At 42.1% G+C, this 17,982-nt stretch overlaps 1 pseudogene; it reads right to left on the reverse strand.

Moving 5' to 3' along the window:
• Nucleotides 1–2,584: 2,584 nt before the first annotated feature.
• LOC133928058 (uncharacterized) lies at nucleotides 2,585–7,171 on the reverse strand (annotated as a pseudogene).
• Between the last annotated feature and the right edge of the window lie 10,811 nt (nucleotides 7,172–17,982).

Raw genomic sequence — 17,982 nt, forward strand, 5'->3', positions numbered from 1 at the left:
CACAACAATCCTCTATTTCAAGAAACCGAAACCGAATCCAGACAGTTAGCCAAATAGTTTTCAGAGATGATTTTGATTCACGAGAGAAACATTCCTGATAGAATCTAGATCCATATCAAATGGGCCCTTGTAGCACATAATGTCGCCCTGCTGCTGCTGAAATATCTCCATAATAAGGTGGATCTGTTGTGGGTAAGTTTCACTTGGTCTACATTATATTCACATAATACCCCTCCGCAGGCTTTTAGATTGGAATAAGTCTACTTAGCCCCCTAAAGTATTGAGGTTCGTCTAGATAACCCCCAAGGTGGTTTTGGAAGTGGTTTCGCCACCATAGCGGTCACACGGCTAATGACGTGGTACTGACTTGGCAAATAAATATTAAAAATAACTTCAAAAATCAAACCTTAACTCATGTTTTGAAATTCATAATCAAAGTCTGAAATTTAAGATTCAAAATATTTAATTTTGTATTTTTTTATGTCCTGATTTTTTATAATGTTGAATTGAAATGCCTGGTTTTTAATACTATATTAAACTTTATTTGTTTGCACATATTATTATTAATAGAAAAATATCAGTAGAGGCTTCCCTCTTGTTTGCGTCAAAAAGAAAAACTTACCCATCTGATCAGCGAGAGTACACCGAAAGGTGGTGAACTCCTTCCACAAGGTCGGGAACCTCATTCAGTTTATCGTCGCCGGCCATGGAGGTGATGGGAGAGGGCAAGGTCTCTGAAGCCAGGTGTTATGGGCGGATGGGCATAGTTAGAGTAGGGGAAGGGATAACACAACATGCGTCGTGATGGTGGTGGATGGGAATGCTGGCAACAGATGTGGTCACCAGCCTTGAAGGAGAGGGCAGTGGCGTGGCTAGGCTAGGGATGCAGCAGGGAATTAAAGCATATTCTAGCCAAAAATTCAAAATTCCTTTGTATTATGTAGAAAAACTAGCATACTATCATAGTCATGAAAAAAAAAGTAAATAAAACTCTTCACTGTACAACCACGCCATACAACAACTTAGCAAGGATGAAATAAGTGAACTACTCCAACAACAAAGTTATAAATGAATAGAAAGTATTTTCAAAGCAAAATATTATGATAATGCAGTGTGTGCGTGTAGTCCTCTGCCCCCATCACCAATCATGATTGCCGCTTATCTTTTAAGCATACCTGAAAAGAGTAATATATGGGTGAGATATAAAACCTTAGCTACCAATAGCTATGAATATAAATATATCCCACATAATATTGATTATTAATTTTAAACAAACTATCAATTGAATTCTACGATTAAACCACTCCAAAGGACAGCTCCAACAAACCACTCTGAAAGCGAGGATAACATTAAACCAACCCACAGAGGAAGCACAAGGCCAACATCTTCATAAACTCCAAGATTATTTTTCCCACTCCTTCGAGAGTATCACATTGGATGATGCAAATCTCTCATGCAACTCTATGTACCAGTACTAGTCATGGCACGATGGCGGTGACCGACTCTTATCTCCATATGAAATGCATATATATGCATGTAAATCAACATGTTTGCTCAACACCTTTTAATAGCATCAGAAGAATGCCAACATAATCACCAATCCATGTATAAACTATGGCATAGCCAATTTTGATGAAATAGCATGGATTCAACATAGTTTAAAAAACCATCTCCAAACATCATTATCATCACAAATTTCATGCCTATGCCATGGCATGAACAATACTTATGAGATGGCATGAATGCATCATGCTGCATATGAAAAATTGAGCATCATAGACCAATAAACAAGTGTGCCACATATTCTGAAATAAAACAAGAATAACATCCAATCAGCATACTCATCTCACAACAACAATCTCAATAATGGATTTGATAAAGATTAGTGCAAGCATAAACACCTGCTCAAGTGTGAATTATCAACCACTAGGGTTGTCAAAAAAAGCTTGAAGCTCGTGAGCTACTCAAGATCGACTCGTTATAGGCTCGATTTGAGCTCGTCTCAATCTCAAAACAAGTCAACTCGAACTTGGGCCAAGGCTTGCAGGCCTCACGAGCTCGAACACGATAAGGCTCGAGTTAATAAGTATTGCGATTTTTATTTAAGTTTACCACCCTACCCAGTCTATATGGCTTTAATTTTTCTATATATCTCCAAAACATTGTAAGGACCGGAAGAGAGGAGTCATCCTCAAGCCTATCTAAATGACCATGTCACAACAACCAACTAAGACGACAAGACCTACTCAAGGTTTCTCTTGTTTTTGAGCTTACACGAGTTGAACTCTAGCCTACTTGAGCTTGACTCGAGCCGAGCTTGACTCGAGCCGAGCTCGAGCTTGTCTCTAAGCTCGACTGCCATCGTAGGCTCGCTCCAGCTCAGCTCGATCTTTTATCGAGCTCGAGCCTGACAGTGCAAGCTCACTCAAGCTCGGCTCATTGACAGCACTATCAACCACCAAATAGTACCAGATGCGAGTACGAAGATAAACCAAGCTATCACTCTTAATAGGGTGTACTCCATTTTAATTAAAAAAAAGATACTAAACATGAATATAAACATAGCATTAGCCACTCCTCTATATTACTTGTCTTTTACTGATGAATCCCGATGACCACGTCTAAGCATGGTCGGGGAAACTACTTCCTGTACAAGTTAACCCTTCCATCTCCGGATTCTTATAGGATAATTTCCCTCTATGCATACTTGGGATTTCAATGACAAAAGCCAGTACCACTCCATGGAACAGATAGCATCTACCGCTGCTGTAACTGTAGGCGTTGAGTACCCAAATGGTGATAAAAAAACCGGTGTTTCGATCTTTCTCGTATTGAATAGATTCATGGTAAACTCTCCTCCTAGATATGACTCCAAGCTGAATTGCAGTACCAAACACGGTGTAGAACGAGGCACCATCCCTGGTTTCAGCTTAGCGCACTTTATCATGCAATTCTTGCCAACTAGCTTTTCCTGTGCCTTCCAGGTATTTTAGGTAAGCAGCTAAAGCATCCAAATTAATTTCAGTTCCACCCCTAACTTCAAGTGAGCTTTCTGATGCAAACATTGAATTCATAATCCTCATCCCTGATGTACCAGAATTCATGGTGGCATCCTCCATGCTTCCACCATTGCTGATGCTTGATGTAGCACTACTTTTGATCTTTCTTTGATTAAAAGTCCATTTTTATAATAGATTTCGCAGACGTGCTCCTGAGAGGAACCCAATTATCCTCTGGCGTACACCTTATAATCATACAACGGAGTACTCCAAGAGACTATCTCGGGAGGGTTTCCCCATGAGAATGATCCATTGGACAAAGATGATTCAACATTGGCCAGAACACTAAGCACTCTGTATTCAACATCCTCTTGTGTAAAAATAAGACCCGCTTGTACCTTTCATACCGATCTCATTCACAAGCTTCAGAACAACATCTTCAGCATTTCTCAAGCCTCCGCTGCTCCACTTCCTGAGAACCACCTATTTCGGCACGATGGTGGAGAGCGCCGCAATCTCCGGCAGGGAGGACCCCGTGAGGTTGCTATCGAACTGCTCGTTGAGAAGCTTGTTGGGGTTCAGGGACTTGTTGAGGAGGCCATCCGTCGCCGGCGTGGAGGGACGCGTGGAAGGGAAGGGGCGATCAGAACGGGGGACGGCGGCGAGCTGGGAGAGGGCGGTGACGGCGGGCTGCGAGCTCAAAAGGCCGGCAGCTTGGCTTGGCCTGGCCTGGACCTTATCGGCCTGGCCGATCCCCTTTCTTTTTTTTTTTCTTTTTCAATTCTTTATCCCCTTATGGGCGGCGTCGGTCCTGAGTCGTGGTTGGGTGGCGACTGCACCGACTCGGTTACAATCTTTTTTTCTTTTTCAATTGTAATTTATTAGACTCATTACAGATTTACTTAGATGTCTAAACAGAATATTTAAATAATCAAATACAAACGTCCCAATAAAAGCTACGCATCAATAGTTTCTTATCATCCATCCAAGCAACAAATCTAAAAATCAAATTTCTACTCCCACAAGTCTCGTGGTCAATACTTATTATTTATTTTTTGAGTAGGTACTCGAGTATTACACAGCAGCTAGGGTAGAAAGAGGTTGCTGCTCGCTAGAGTGCGAGTAAACATCTTTTCTACTTGATTGAATATGGTATAACTTATCTTATTATATAGAGAGACAAGTTATTTACACCTAAGTAAACTCAAGGATGTGATCTTATAGGTGGATGCACCCTACCTAATACAATTAAATATTTCCTAACGGCTTATAATATTTTCTATAATAAATATAAATTGTTAGCGGAGCCAACCTGATGCCGAAGCAAGGGTGCAGTTGCACCCTTATGCTGGCCACGCCTCTCCTGGTGATGGCGCAAGGGAGGAGACAGTGTGTCGCCTCTAGGTCGGGTGGGTTGGGTTAGCCCATGGGCATTAAGCCCATAACAATAGGTCATCGATAACGCACGTGTTCCACACATATAAAATTAATAATATTATGATGAAGGATAATTTTTTTAAAAAAATAAAAAAATAAAAAATTGAGGATGCATCCCTATATATGGAAGAAAATAATAGTATATTAATACTTTTCAATGCTGATAGCGTCTATTAATTGTATATTTCCATATTATTGAGGGGAGGAGATGGGGAATAAACTTTAATTATGTACCGTTTGATTATATAAGATGTACGTGGAAGATAGTTCGTACTTATAATTTGTCCATTTTATAGGTACAGAAGTATGTCCAGTAGGTAAAAGTTGCTCCTGGTTAGGCAAGACTTCATGCATGCCCCGTGGCTATAACCATTTCAGTTACATCACTAATTTTTATTTGGATATAGTTGCATATATTGATGTACAGCTTCATGTAGAAACACCCATCTACTCAGTGACTCTTCGATTGTAAATTATGTGCATATCTGAATGTACTATAGTCAACAATGTTTTACCTGCCCTTTTGGTGCAATGCAGTCAGATGTCCCTTATTTTTTTTATCTTGTTCTGTTATGTAGAAGTATACAGGTCATTGCACACTATTAGCCATTCTCAATTTGTTGCGTTTATCTTTTCAGATGCCCTTGGTTGCTCAAACTCAAATCTTGAGCAAGCTAGGGGCTACACATGTTCTCCTCTAGGAGCTCTGCGACCAAAGATGTCTGCACCCGGAAGCTGAGCCCTGCACACGAGCCGTCCCCTGGACATCTCCTGTTGCAAACCGCCCCTTGTCACCCCATCTCCCTTTGAAGAAGAAGCCACAGCTGAGAGCTACGTTCTCAATCTCACACCGTATTTTTGGTGTTGCATTGGGAGCTGCCATCATATCCATCCCTCTCGCTACCAAGTTCAGCCTCATGTTTGGTGTTTGAGTTAATAGCCTGTACTGATGAGAAACGGCATTTCCCGTTTCTGTGACGTTTATCGTCGGGTTGCCTTGCAATACAATTGTAGGTGCACTTGGTTGCCATGATTGCAATCTTCTCTAAGTAAGGAAAATCAGTGTAAAAAGATGACATTTTGACTGTACTTGGTTAAGTTCCATTGGCTTTGGTGCTGTATTCTTGGATCCACCTAAGTGGAGTCAGGGTGGGTGACTTATACACCGGGTTCTAATCTTGGAAATGGTTTAAGGAACCCATTTCAGTTGTTTGGGTAAACTAGTAACCATGTACGTGCGACAAGTATGTGCAATTGTTGTACATATATGGTTTCTGATATGATTTTAGGGTCTACTATGTGGTTAGGTTCTAATATGCTCAAGTTCACCCTATTACACAACAATTCCAACTATGTATGTATAATTAATTATCACTTATCAATTTCTTTAATAAACATTCCTACTTCTCTTAATATAATAGGCAACAGTTAAGACCTACTTTGGAACAAAGGAAAAATAGAGGAATTTTAAAGGATCTGAATCCTATAGGAAAAATTGCTATGGAGCCCTTTGGAACAAAGGATTGGACCTCTAGAATTCCTATGAAATTCCTATGGGATGGTTTATTTCATAGGAATTTTGGAGTGGTTTGTTTCATAGGAATTTTGGAGCATTTCTAGCATGAGGTCCAACCTCATAGAAAAATTCATTTATTTTAATCTCTCTTCTCTCATTCATATGTTTTTCCTTTGTTGCATCCAAATGGTCCATTGAAAGTTTTCCTGCATTCTAGATTCCTATAGAATTACAAGTGATAAACAACTCCAATCCTGTATTTTTTCTATTCCTATATTTTCAAAATCCTGTGTTCTAAAGAGGTCATAAGATTTGGCACTTAAAACATACCCATGAGTGTCTTGTTAGGACGTTGGTTCACTTCCTCAAATGGCATGAGATGCTTCGGGTAAAGTGGTAATAATTGAATTGGTCTTGTATAAGGCTCTACTCTAGTGTTGTGGTCGAAGTAATACTCATAAGGATGTGCAATATTATGAAATTTCACCTCCTCGTAATAAGCCAAGACATATGTTAATCAATCATTACAATTGTGCCCATGCATTTGTTGACTCTCTATTACCTTCTTGTCACTTTTCAGGCTTCAGTCAAATTGAACATAAAGTTATTTTTTCATAATTGTTGTAACCATATCTTACTATGTTTGTCTGTTATATCCTATACAAATCAAATCCACCTTTTTATTTTTTTTTATCTTAAACTCGCATAGCCCATCCCCTACCGCAACAGGAACATTTGGTCCAACTGCTGAAGCACATTTACCCAATTCGAATCACTTTTACAATTTACTCTTCACCATTTACATCCTCTCAAATCAAGACACATACTAAACATTATCAATCAAGCGTCAAGAAGTTAAGCAATACAGCGACAACAAGGCAAGCTAGCCTCTCTTTTCTCACATTATTAGCTTGGACTTACAATACTATTCTTTATCTAAGTTACCGAAAATGATTATATGAAGAAACACTGGACTGGGACATTGCAAATTTGGCATATCCAGTATACATTCTTTTCTAAAGGATACAACTACATGCAATGTTGAAGTAGAGTCCTTAGCTTCTTATTCATGATGTGGCTATGGTGCCATCAGCCACTTCCCCAATACAAATGGATCCCATCACAACAGCACGAGAGCTCACATCCTGCTCTTCTTCATTGGCTCGAGCTCCTTGGCCTTGGCTCTCAGCTCATGCTTCTTGATCTTCCCTGTGGCCATCTTCGGCAGTGGCCCGAGAATCACCAACTTGGGCACCCAGTATCCTGGTGCAGCATAGAAGTGTGTCACTCCTTGCTTTGCAATGCCGTTGTGTTATCCCTATTCGCGTATGGAAATAATCGATCACATTAATCATAAAATGCTGATAGCGGTGGTCTGTCTTCCTACCATCATGTGCATACAGATGTTCATAAGCCCCAGAAAACTCAGGAAACAAAAATATAGAGTGGCTAGCAACATATGTTTGGATCATGGCTGCCATAATTTTATTAATGTTCATGTACACTTGGCCATGATGACCACACCACATTAGTGTGGGGAATTAAATTGTACACAAAAAATTAAAATAAATTTGATATTTGCCATATTCATCTTTATAACGGCTGAGCCTTGTGAGAAATTAAAAAGTGCGCCAAAAATGATATAAAAGAGAGAATTTGCCACATTTGCCTTTATAACGTGTGAGCCATGTCCATTACGATATTGTCGCAACTTAGTTTGTGAGCTAATTAATAACCAAATATAGCATGCCTAACCTCATTGTCGCCACTTGCGGCTATGAACCAAACACTCCCTATTGTTTGCCCTAATATATAAACCTTGGAACAAATAGTCACGTACTTCCCTTCCAAAGATTAGGTTGAATCCAACATAGAGCCTCTAAATGTTGCATCTCCTTGAGGAAAGATTCCACTTCTGATGTGCCGGTGCAATGTCAGCGATCTCCAAACTCTGGCCCTATTTGTTCTGATCACCATATAAAGGCTTGGAGAAATAAATATTGTTGTGCCTATACATAGAGATGCTTGCTCCACTGAAGCTGACCTTGGAATGCTTTGACACAAATAGTATTAGGTCACCGACATCCTTCACCTTGGATGATGCCAGCATCCTATTGAGGAGATTAAGCCTGTAGACCATGATGTGGTAGGCAAAGCGCCATGTCCTATGCCACATCCTCAGCACGAGACAAGGTGCAGCTCGTCGTTCGCCTCTAGATAGTTGTGGTGACATACCTTAATAGGTGTAGCCAACGATGGTAGTTGCGTTGCCATAGGTGTTGCGCCTGTGTCGATGTTGCTACAGATGGAGATCTCTCTAACACAGTAGATTACCAAGAACCTCTCTTGGTAGTAGATGATGGAGTCCATGAGCACTCTAGGTTGGTGTCGAGCAGTGTGCAAGCAATGTTGACCCCCGACCCGGTAGAATGTGACGTTCGTGGAGGTTGTGAGCATGGCCATGGCCACACACTCATGAGCAGTTTCGGGCAGCGCAGAGAGAACAATCTTATGGAAGAATGCGTCCCTCATCCCATGTAGATGATGGCAACAGGAGCATCCGTGTGCCCGTAGCTGTTGTCCAGGCTGTGCATCACTTATCGGCCATCGACCTTAGACACGCCTGTCAAGGAGGACACTGTCGCAACATGCTCGTCGATCGACGGGAACATGACGTGGGTGCCGATGAAGGGGTTCAGCAGCGTCACGGATGCCGCCTCGTCCATCAGTGCTAGCCACCCAAACAACGAACCGCACGGCACCTTGCTGTGCACATTTGGGAGTGGCAAGGAGAACTTATTGCTCCAAGAAATTCAACTGTTGTTGGCTGAATCCCCCAAACCCTAGGTTTTGGGTCAGCTTCGGGCTGTCCGGAGTATCCAGTGTTCACCGAATACTCCGGCCTCTGACAGCCTTTCTGGAACAGTTCATTCTTCATGCAAATTTCGCCGTATCTTAAATCCATCTCTCTCGTGTATCTCAGGAATCTCAATATGGCGGGAGATAGATATGTGCAAGGTCACACCTTCGAGAGAAAGAAGAAGCAAAGAAATTATCTTCGTGCACAAGAGCAAAGTGCTCCGCCACAATCAGAGGACAGTGGTAGCGGGCATGCAAGCGGCGAGCGAGTTCGGAAAGTGGTGAAGAAAGTGAAGTCACCTCAAGCCACCGGATGTGGCATTCGTCTTGAAGAAGGAACAATTGATGAAGGGTCTCAAATAACAAGTGTTGGTCTAGGAAGAACAAAGAGTGAAGTTGGCAGAGGTCGAGAAAGTGGAAAAGGAAGGGGATCAGCCCCTGTGACAGCGAGAAGAGGGAGAGGAAGCTTGCCTTCTTGAGAAGAGAGAGGCAAGGGTATTGCCATGGGAAGCAACTCTGGGTCTCCTGATGATTTTGAAGAAGAGCATGAGGAGGAGCGAGAAGAGGATAATGTGATAGGCCCTCTGAAGCTTCACAGACCCATCAAAAACAGCTTCACCATTTGAAACCCCAAGGCAAACAATCAACTACATGAAACATGCTTCGAAGGTAAATTCCGAGAGGCATGTAAATCCTTTTGAGTATGAGAAGAACGTCACTGATTATCACTTTTGGAATGATTTCCAATCGTATTTCTACGAGACAGTCATTCTTACCAAGTAGAAACCCATAACTCACATGCAGTGGATAGATTGAGATTATATGGCATAGAAGAATGATTATGTGTTCAATGAAGTCATAGCTGCCTGCGAACACAAAAAGGTGAAGAACATCATGGCATTTAAATATGATTGGTGTGAAGAAGTAATAGCACAATTCTATGCCACTGTCTGGATTGATGGAGTAGAAAACCCCTTCATGCACTGGATGACAGAGGGAGAGCAATATAAAGTGAGTTTTAGAGCTTTTGCTCACCACTTCGGTTTGATACTCATGACACTCATAAAGATTAGATTCATAATGAGCATCAACTCACTCTGGAAGAGTTGGGTTTCATGTATCTCAATCATGGAAGGGTTGAATTTGGAAAACTTACTGGTATGAGGCCTTTCTATAGGTGTTTGAACTCTCTTTTTCGGCTCACTTTGGCACCCAAGAGCGGAGATGCAACCACGGTGCAAAGTATTTCGAGAAATCTTCTCGCTGCAATGTCCAATGACCATGCACCATTCAGCGTTGCATACTTTCTTTGGGAAGAGATAGTCTTTATTTCCAAATCACCTGTCAAGAGCTGTGGATATGCTCCTTATATCATGTCCATCATTGAGAGAGTATCCAAGAAGATATTTATGAAAGAAATCAAACATGAGCCATATCATATGAGGCCTCTGAACATTAAGGCTCCCTCTCCACCTCGTATTCTCCCGAGCACTAGAAAGATTGCTTCAAGACGTGCTCCACCACGAGGATCATCTTTTATTAAGAGTGCTCTCAAGGCCATATTCAATGTGTGCACTCACAATGCCACATAGATTAAAGAGCAGAATGCCAGATTAAAGAAGATGGAGAAGCACCAAAAATCCATGTATGCTTCAATGAATCTTCAGCTACCCTGCTCTCCCATTGCTTCAGACGAAGCAGAAAGTGCACTCGTTGAGTTTGAGAATCCTTGGGCTTGGTATGATGAAGCCCAAGCGGCTGCTAAGAGCTCCCAAGCGCAGCATGATGATGATTCCTCCGATGCAGAAGATGTCCCTGCAGCAAGCTCTTCTCACAATGGTGACAACAATGGAAGCGGGGATGACGACGATGGAGATGAAATCTATGAGGAAAGCAGCGATTAGCTCCTCTCCTCTTTTTGGTGCTTGATGCCAAAGGGGGAGAGATGTCAGTTTCTTTTTCCATCTTTGTAATCATTTCTTTTCATCTCAGTTGGACATTAAGACATGTATTATTTGTGATGAACTATGTGGTGTGTTTAAAATTTGTAAGACACTTTATGTTAGTGTGATACTTGTTTAATTTGTCTTGTTATGATTGAGTGATATATATCTTGTCATATGCATCATGAATACTTTTGTATACACAAACTTGCATCTCACAGATCCTAGGATATAGGGGGAGCTCTTGCAAAACTTTTCTTATAAATATGCGCATTTGAGCTCAACTTGATTCTCAATCAATGCACACATTTAGGGGGAGCTCGCCATATATTCTAGAATTCAAAATCTTTTAATTCAGCTATCTCTTGTAAGCTTTAATCGTGTTGTCATCAATCACCAAAAAGGGGGAGATTGAAAGTGCATATAGGCCCCCTAAGTGGGTTTTGGCTTATTGATGATAAAATGATTAAAGGACTAATATGTTTATTGAAGCTATGAACAGGTTTTAGTCTCATTTGTGAAGATACATGATGTTGACGTCTCTCGAAAAGAAAAGAGAAGCGGTTTGTAGCACTCAATAGGATTTAATTTGTTTTATCTTTGAAATTGAGTCTAAGAAAGCCGTACAATCAAGAGGGATGCAATTGTTAGCATTGATGGTGTCTCAATGCTCAAGGTAACCTATTAGAACCAATAGTTGAGAGACACATTCACCCACGGACACCGGGAAAAATAGGCAGAATATCCTGAGTCCGGAGTCTCCGGTGTTCATCGGATACTCCGGTACTCAGTGTTTTAGGCTGGAGTCTCCGAGAGTGACTCCGCCAGAGAATCTCGATTCTGAATTATTTTTAGTTGTCCGGAGTCTCCGGTGTTCACCGGATACTCCGGTAGTTGGTGAATTTTAGCCGAAGTCTCCGAGAAAGTCTCCAACAGAGAGCCTCGGTTAAGCCTTTAATTTAAAAAGATCGAAGTCTCCGGTGTTCACCGGATACTCCGGGTAGATGAAGCTTTTGGCCGGAGTCTCCGAGAGAGACTCCGCCAGAGAGTCTCGGTTAGCATTTAATTTAAATGACAAGAGTCTCCGGTGTTCACCGGATACTCCGGTACCTATAGTGGCCGGAGAGTCCGGCAAGTGTCCGGACTGTTTCTTCGTGGTGACTAAGTCCTACCCTGAGACTCTAGTGTTCACTGGATACTCCGGCAGTTCAACAGAACCGTAATGGCTAGTTCTGACACCGTTCTGAGCTCGTTTTGGATTTCAGGCCGGAGACTCCGGTGTTCACCGGATACTCCGGGGTAGGTGAGTCAGAACAGTAACGGCTAGTTTTTGAAGGTTAGCTATATATACCCCCACACCCCCTAACATTTATTGCTTGCTATTGCTGCTGAGCTCCACTTTGAAAAAGCTTCCTAAGAGCATTCAAGAGCCCTCCAAACATCTCTAGTGCTTAGTTTTGCGCCAAATTTGAGAGTTTGTGTTTGGAAGTGAAATTGAGTTGTTGAGCATTGAGTTCGTCATCAAGTACACATTTGTGATCTTTTCTCTTGGAGCCTCGTGCTCCTAGACGGCAAGGCGTCACCCGTAGAGCACCCAACTATTGTGGAGTGCCATAGGAAGTTTGTAATCGCCATCGACTTGAGTAAGAAAACTTGACTTGATCTTTGTGGTCGCTAGGAGAGGATAGGGTTGGAAAAGACCTGGCTCTTTGTGAGCTCCTCAACGGAGACGTAGGCACTTCTTTGTGAGGTGGCCGAACTCTTGGATAAATTCGTGTCTCCTTATTTGTGCAAGTTTTACTAATTGTTGTAGTTTTGGGATTTTTCCCAAATTTTAGTATTTGTGAGAATCTTACTACTAACTTTTGTTGTTTATGCATTTTACTCATAGTAGAACTAGTGGTATCTTTTAGACTCTAGTAAACTTGCTTAGATTCATTTGTTTTCGAAATTCTATATAACCTAGATATTCCAGACTAGACCGAATACTTCGGACAGACCGGAGTATCTGACCTTCACCGAAGTATCCGGCATCTGTTTAATCCGCCGTTAAGTTTTAATTTTTAGAAACGCCTATTCACCCCCCTCTAGGCAACTTTAAGTACATTCACCTCCTCTTGCTACAATCACCTTTTTTGTCATCACATATGGCAATTTGCAGTTAGTTTGAATATCAAATTCATAATCTATGAAGGCATTTGTACTTCCACTATCTACTAGAGCCACAACCTTCCTACCATTAATGTAAGTCACCAGAGAGAATGTAGTTCGCCCCAGTATTCCTATGAAAGCATTATTAGAATTAACATAAGTTGTTCTTGAGTATCAGCTATTTTTTGTTCAGTCTAAGTTGGATTACCTGGGGCATGCAGTTTTATACCCAACTACATTGTTATCATCACTGTCCTCTACACTGGTAGTCTCTTGTTCTCCCTCCATTAGGATAGCATGCAATATACTCTTAACCTTGCACTTACGTTGAGGATAACAAGGCTCTTGGCAATACCAGCATCTGTTTTTCTCTCTACTTGTGTTGTCATGGTTCCGAGAGTACTCCTTCAGTATTGGTTGCTTGTTCTGCCAGCCTTGATTAAAATTTGCTTGGTATTGATATGGGTTTTTGAACTGTTTGCTTGTTCAATGTGACTGGCATACTAATATGCTTCCAACAAGTTACTAGGTTGATGACAAGTCACCTAATGCTAAATGTGACCTTTAAGTACCCCAATAAAACATCTCAAAAAGAAAATTTCTTGTAAATAAGAATGCTCCCTCTTGAGGTTAGCCATGCCATCTTCAAATTTGTCCATATATTGTGCCAATGTTCCTTCTTGCTAGAGATTATGGAATTTGGCCACAACCTCATAAATACCAATTGCAGAAAAATGATCTTGAACCATCCGACAAAGTTGATTAGTTGCCAAGCTACTCCTAACCCACTAAACCAGTTTTCAACTCTTCCTGTGAAATGGGCAGTAGCTACGTTCACCCATTGATTCTGAGGGCTGCCAGTCAAATAAAAAACTTCTGCATAATAATGAGTTTGGGTATTCATAGTGTGATTTCTGTTATCCTCCACAAAATGGACCAGCAAATCGGGCCTAACCTCCAGTCATCAAATTACTAAGTCCAGATTGAGAACCACCTAAATCATATGGATTATATTGTGGAAGACAAGAGTATCTACTCCCTAATGCGGGTCTTACTAAAGAAATCACAGGAGCAGTATATATAGGCAAACTAGTCTGTCCTAGTTTTTGAGGTGGCAATGGTAACCCAGCTCGAAATTTAAGGTGGGGCGGAGTCGAATGACAACCAACTAGCTATGTGACTTAGTATACCGTAAATCATATTTTTTTTGAAAGTATTTTACCTATAAGAGCTTACAAATTAAGTAATCATGAAAAAAGACGGTGGACATGTACAAAAAACTGTGCGGCTATGTGTCGAGCCCGGGGCCACGCTTACTCCAGGCTCGACACCACCGGCCTCTCCTCTGTCCATGGTGCACTCACACAAGCGTAGGGCCACAAGTACGTGATCTGGGCGAGTGAGTGGCTGGGCACTGAGTCGAATTGCATGGTGACTACTACTCGCCGCTAACCGCCGTAGGGAGAGAGGATGAGATGGGCGAAAAGTCATGCGTTGACAAGGGCATGGGCAGGGGGAGTCGATATTTTCTCATCTAATTCATGGGTTGGACCTCCCCTTCCCCTCCCTCATTCACACTTTCTATGCCTAGCTTTCCAAAGCCCATACAACAAGCCCTGATGCTTATAGATATAACATATGTAGCGTAGTATCTTTATGCGTATAGTGCCACAATTTTGTATATCTCTTGGAAAATGATCTCCATTGGTATGGGTGATTCATCATCAAATGTCAATTTAATAAAAGTGATCTCCGGCTCAGTCCACGACTCCCTTCCCTTCACATAGCTCAGGTGACTCCCTTCCCCATTGCCTAGCGACAAGCACCAGCAACACTTACCTCCCATCATGGTCATGGCGCTATTCTTCTCCGCCTCCATTAGCCCAACACCTGGCTACTTGTCATGTCCCAAATTTTTAATCACGTATTTAAGAAAAATCATGCTTCTTAAGTATTATGCTTAATTTTGTGTAATGGTAATTCAGAGTGCTAATGCACTTCATTAAAAAATCGTTTGGGTAAGGGAAAGAAATTTGGGGGAGAAAATAATTGAAGTTGCATTGGAAATACCCATTTTCTCTAACATGTGGGCCCCATCATTCACCCACTCCCTCTCTCAAGTGGGCAGCACCCCACCTGCCCTCTCTCTCTCCTCTCCTCACTCCACACGCCCACCCAAGCTGCTGCAGCAACAACTCTCCTCCCTCTCTCCCTCTCCCACTCAAGCACTCTCTCTTTTCTTCCAAAATCCTAGCTCAAGTGGAGGATTCAAGGTATGAATGTGGTACCATCGCATTCCCTAGCGCACGAGCTACTCATCTATCCAATCCATTTTTGTTTTCATGGAGGAATCGAGTAGTTCTTGAAGTTCTTAGCATTTTTGAGCTTATTGGAGTAAAAATGGAGTTTTGGTCGAATCTGAGCTCTAGAGTCGTGTTGGTAGTTGATGAGCAAGTTCTAGTACCCTTAGACTACCCCTAATATATTCCCTTTAGGCTTGGAAAAGATCGCAACTCGAATCAACCAAAAACCCACTCAGAATAGCTTTTCTGAGCTGATTTGGATACTCCAGAATCACCTGGATACTCCGGGTTCAGCAGAATTTGTCCAATGAATTGTGTTCAAAATTGGTTAGGGTTTAGGGTGTGAGTTTGGTTTAGGATCTCTTGGTTAGGGCATGTGCACGTCTGTGTAGCACAGATCTGTAAAATGAGTCAAATCACCCGAGTGGAAAAATCATGAAGAATCCAAGCCTGTATCGCTCGGATTATCCGGACAAACCTGGAGAACTTCGGGTAGTTATGTGATCGTGTAGCCGAGAGCTTCATTCGGAATCTCACTCGGAGTGTCCGGTATATCCCGGATAGTCCGGACCAACCCGGAGGTTTCGAGTCAAGTTAAAATAATGCTAACCGAGAGCCTTCCCCGGAGGATGGCCCGGATACTCCGGAACACGGACATTCCGGATTCACCCGGATACTCTGGACCAGTCAAATAAAAAGCAGTAACCGAACGCCTCTTCCGGAGGGTCACCCGGAGGGTCCGAGCCCGGATACTCCGGATGGCTGTTATTTTTCGGTTTTTATTTAGATCATTTAGTATTACATTGATTCGCATATCTTATACTTCTAGCATGTTGTTAAGCTTTGTGGCATACCTTTTTGCACTTCATTCATACTCATTGCATTGCACGCGTTGATCCTTTTTAGATATCACTGATCTGTCGATCCCGGAGGCTGAAGGGCGATCCCGAGGAGCCCCACCTGTTTGAGCCAGTGCATCTAGGCAAGCAACTAAGCATATTGATCTCTCTTGTGTAATTGGATAAGTTTAAAATTGATGAAGTATGCTTATGTATGTATGCATGTTTAGTGAGTCAGTGTCGGGTAATAATGGGTAGAACCTATACCAATTGCATTCTTCTACCTTGAATACTTGTGTATTTACATTCGTTGTAGCCTTGAGATGTTGTCAATGTCTAGATATGAGTTCGACTTATATGCTTAGCCATGCTTAGGTCATTCGGTAGAAGTCGAACGACGGCGCATCCTGTTGTTCGCGAGCATAGGACCTTCTTATGATTACATACACTTGTTGAGGTTGAGATGGTTGTATGAGTGGTGAGTATGAGACGAGGTATGGGTCGTATTAGGATGGTGTTTTGTCCTACCCAGATGTGGAGTTCCCCTGGGTAGGCCGGTAGAGGAAAACCGGACACCGTAGACTGCTTTGTGCCGGTTAAGCATCGATCGTTGGTGTTCTTAACTTTAGCACTTACCTTACTCACTACATGCCAATCTAATGGTAAGGCGAGCTGAATACCTTCGCAACTATGGCTTTTTGGGCTTGGACATTGATGGTGTGAGCTGGCGGGCTTGTAGAGATACTAGTTTGCTCCAGGAGTAGTTCTAGTACTGCCGCGCCGAGCGATGCATGATCCAAACGGTTGGAGCTGGTTGGGAAAGGTTGTCACGAGTACCCTCTTGTGTGCACTTTAGCTGGTGGCACAAGCCATATGGTCCTCATATCGTGTGGATCCAGGAGTATCCCCCTGCATCGTGTGGATCCAGGAGTATCCCCCTGCAGGGTATATAAACAGTTCGAACTGCCATGCTCTCGATCATGAGTATGCTTCTGTCCATCTGCATCGGTCATAGAGTTTCGAGTATGGTTTGTGGTTCGGTATGTGGGAGATGGTGATGCTGGTACTTGTTACTTATTGATATACATGTTGCTTACAGTTAGTTGTTCAGTTGTTAGTTGCAGGGTAGTTTTCATATGTTTTGGTTAAGTTTCAGTCACTCACACATATGTCTAGGATGCTTAGTGCTTATGTTTTACTTAACTAGTGGTTTATCCTTGCTAATGATCAATGTATAATTCTTGGAGTCGATCTATGTATATGTGCCCTATATGGTTTAAGTCTTGCGAGTACCTTCGTACTTATGCCTGCATTTTCAGGTACTCCGGTTGCTGGAGAAGAGGCTGTTTTGGCTACTTTGTGCCTACCAATCAGGGTGGCGGGCAAGAGTAGTGCATCCTACTCTGAAGGTGGCATGTTGAGATGGTGCCTAAGGGCATGTGGCGCCATCCTCTTTTGTTGTTTATAAGTTTATCTTTCCGCTGTGTAGTTCTTTTGTGATTAGGAGTTGAGGGGTTTTGTCTCCTCCTAGCTCGCTTTTCTTGTAAATTGTTGAAATCAGTTGCATGCTTAATACTTGTAATATAAATATTTATTACTCGCTCTTTATTAAGCTATGTTGTGATGTACATGTTGGAAGGCATGTGTTCCAATCCTTTGGCATAAAACACATACCGGAACTACCGAGATGATATTCTGGTTAATCATCGATGTTATGATTATGAATAATGATCATCCTGGTAATTAATTAAAATATTATTTAGATAGTTTCCCACACTAATGGGGCTAGAGACCAGGGGTGGGGGTGTTATGGGTCACCAGTTGCTTGGGCAGCCGCCCCACCTTGCCTATAGGGACAGTCCGCCCCTGTGAGGTGGTATGTCAACTATGCGTTCAGATTCTGTCGACAGTCCTATTGTCTTTACAATTGTAAAT

Source organism: Phragmites australis, chromosome 9 (genome assembly GCF_958298935.1).
Source record: "Phragmites australis chromosome 9, lpPhrAust1.1, whole genome shotgun sequence".
In the NCBI taxonomy this organism is placed as follows: Eukaryota; Viridiplantae; Streptophyta; class Magnoliopsida; order Poales; family Poaceae; genus Phragmites; species Phragmites australis.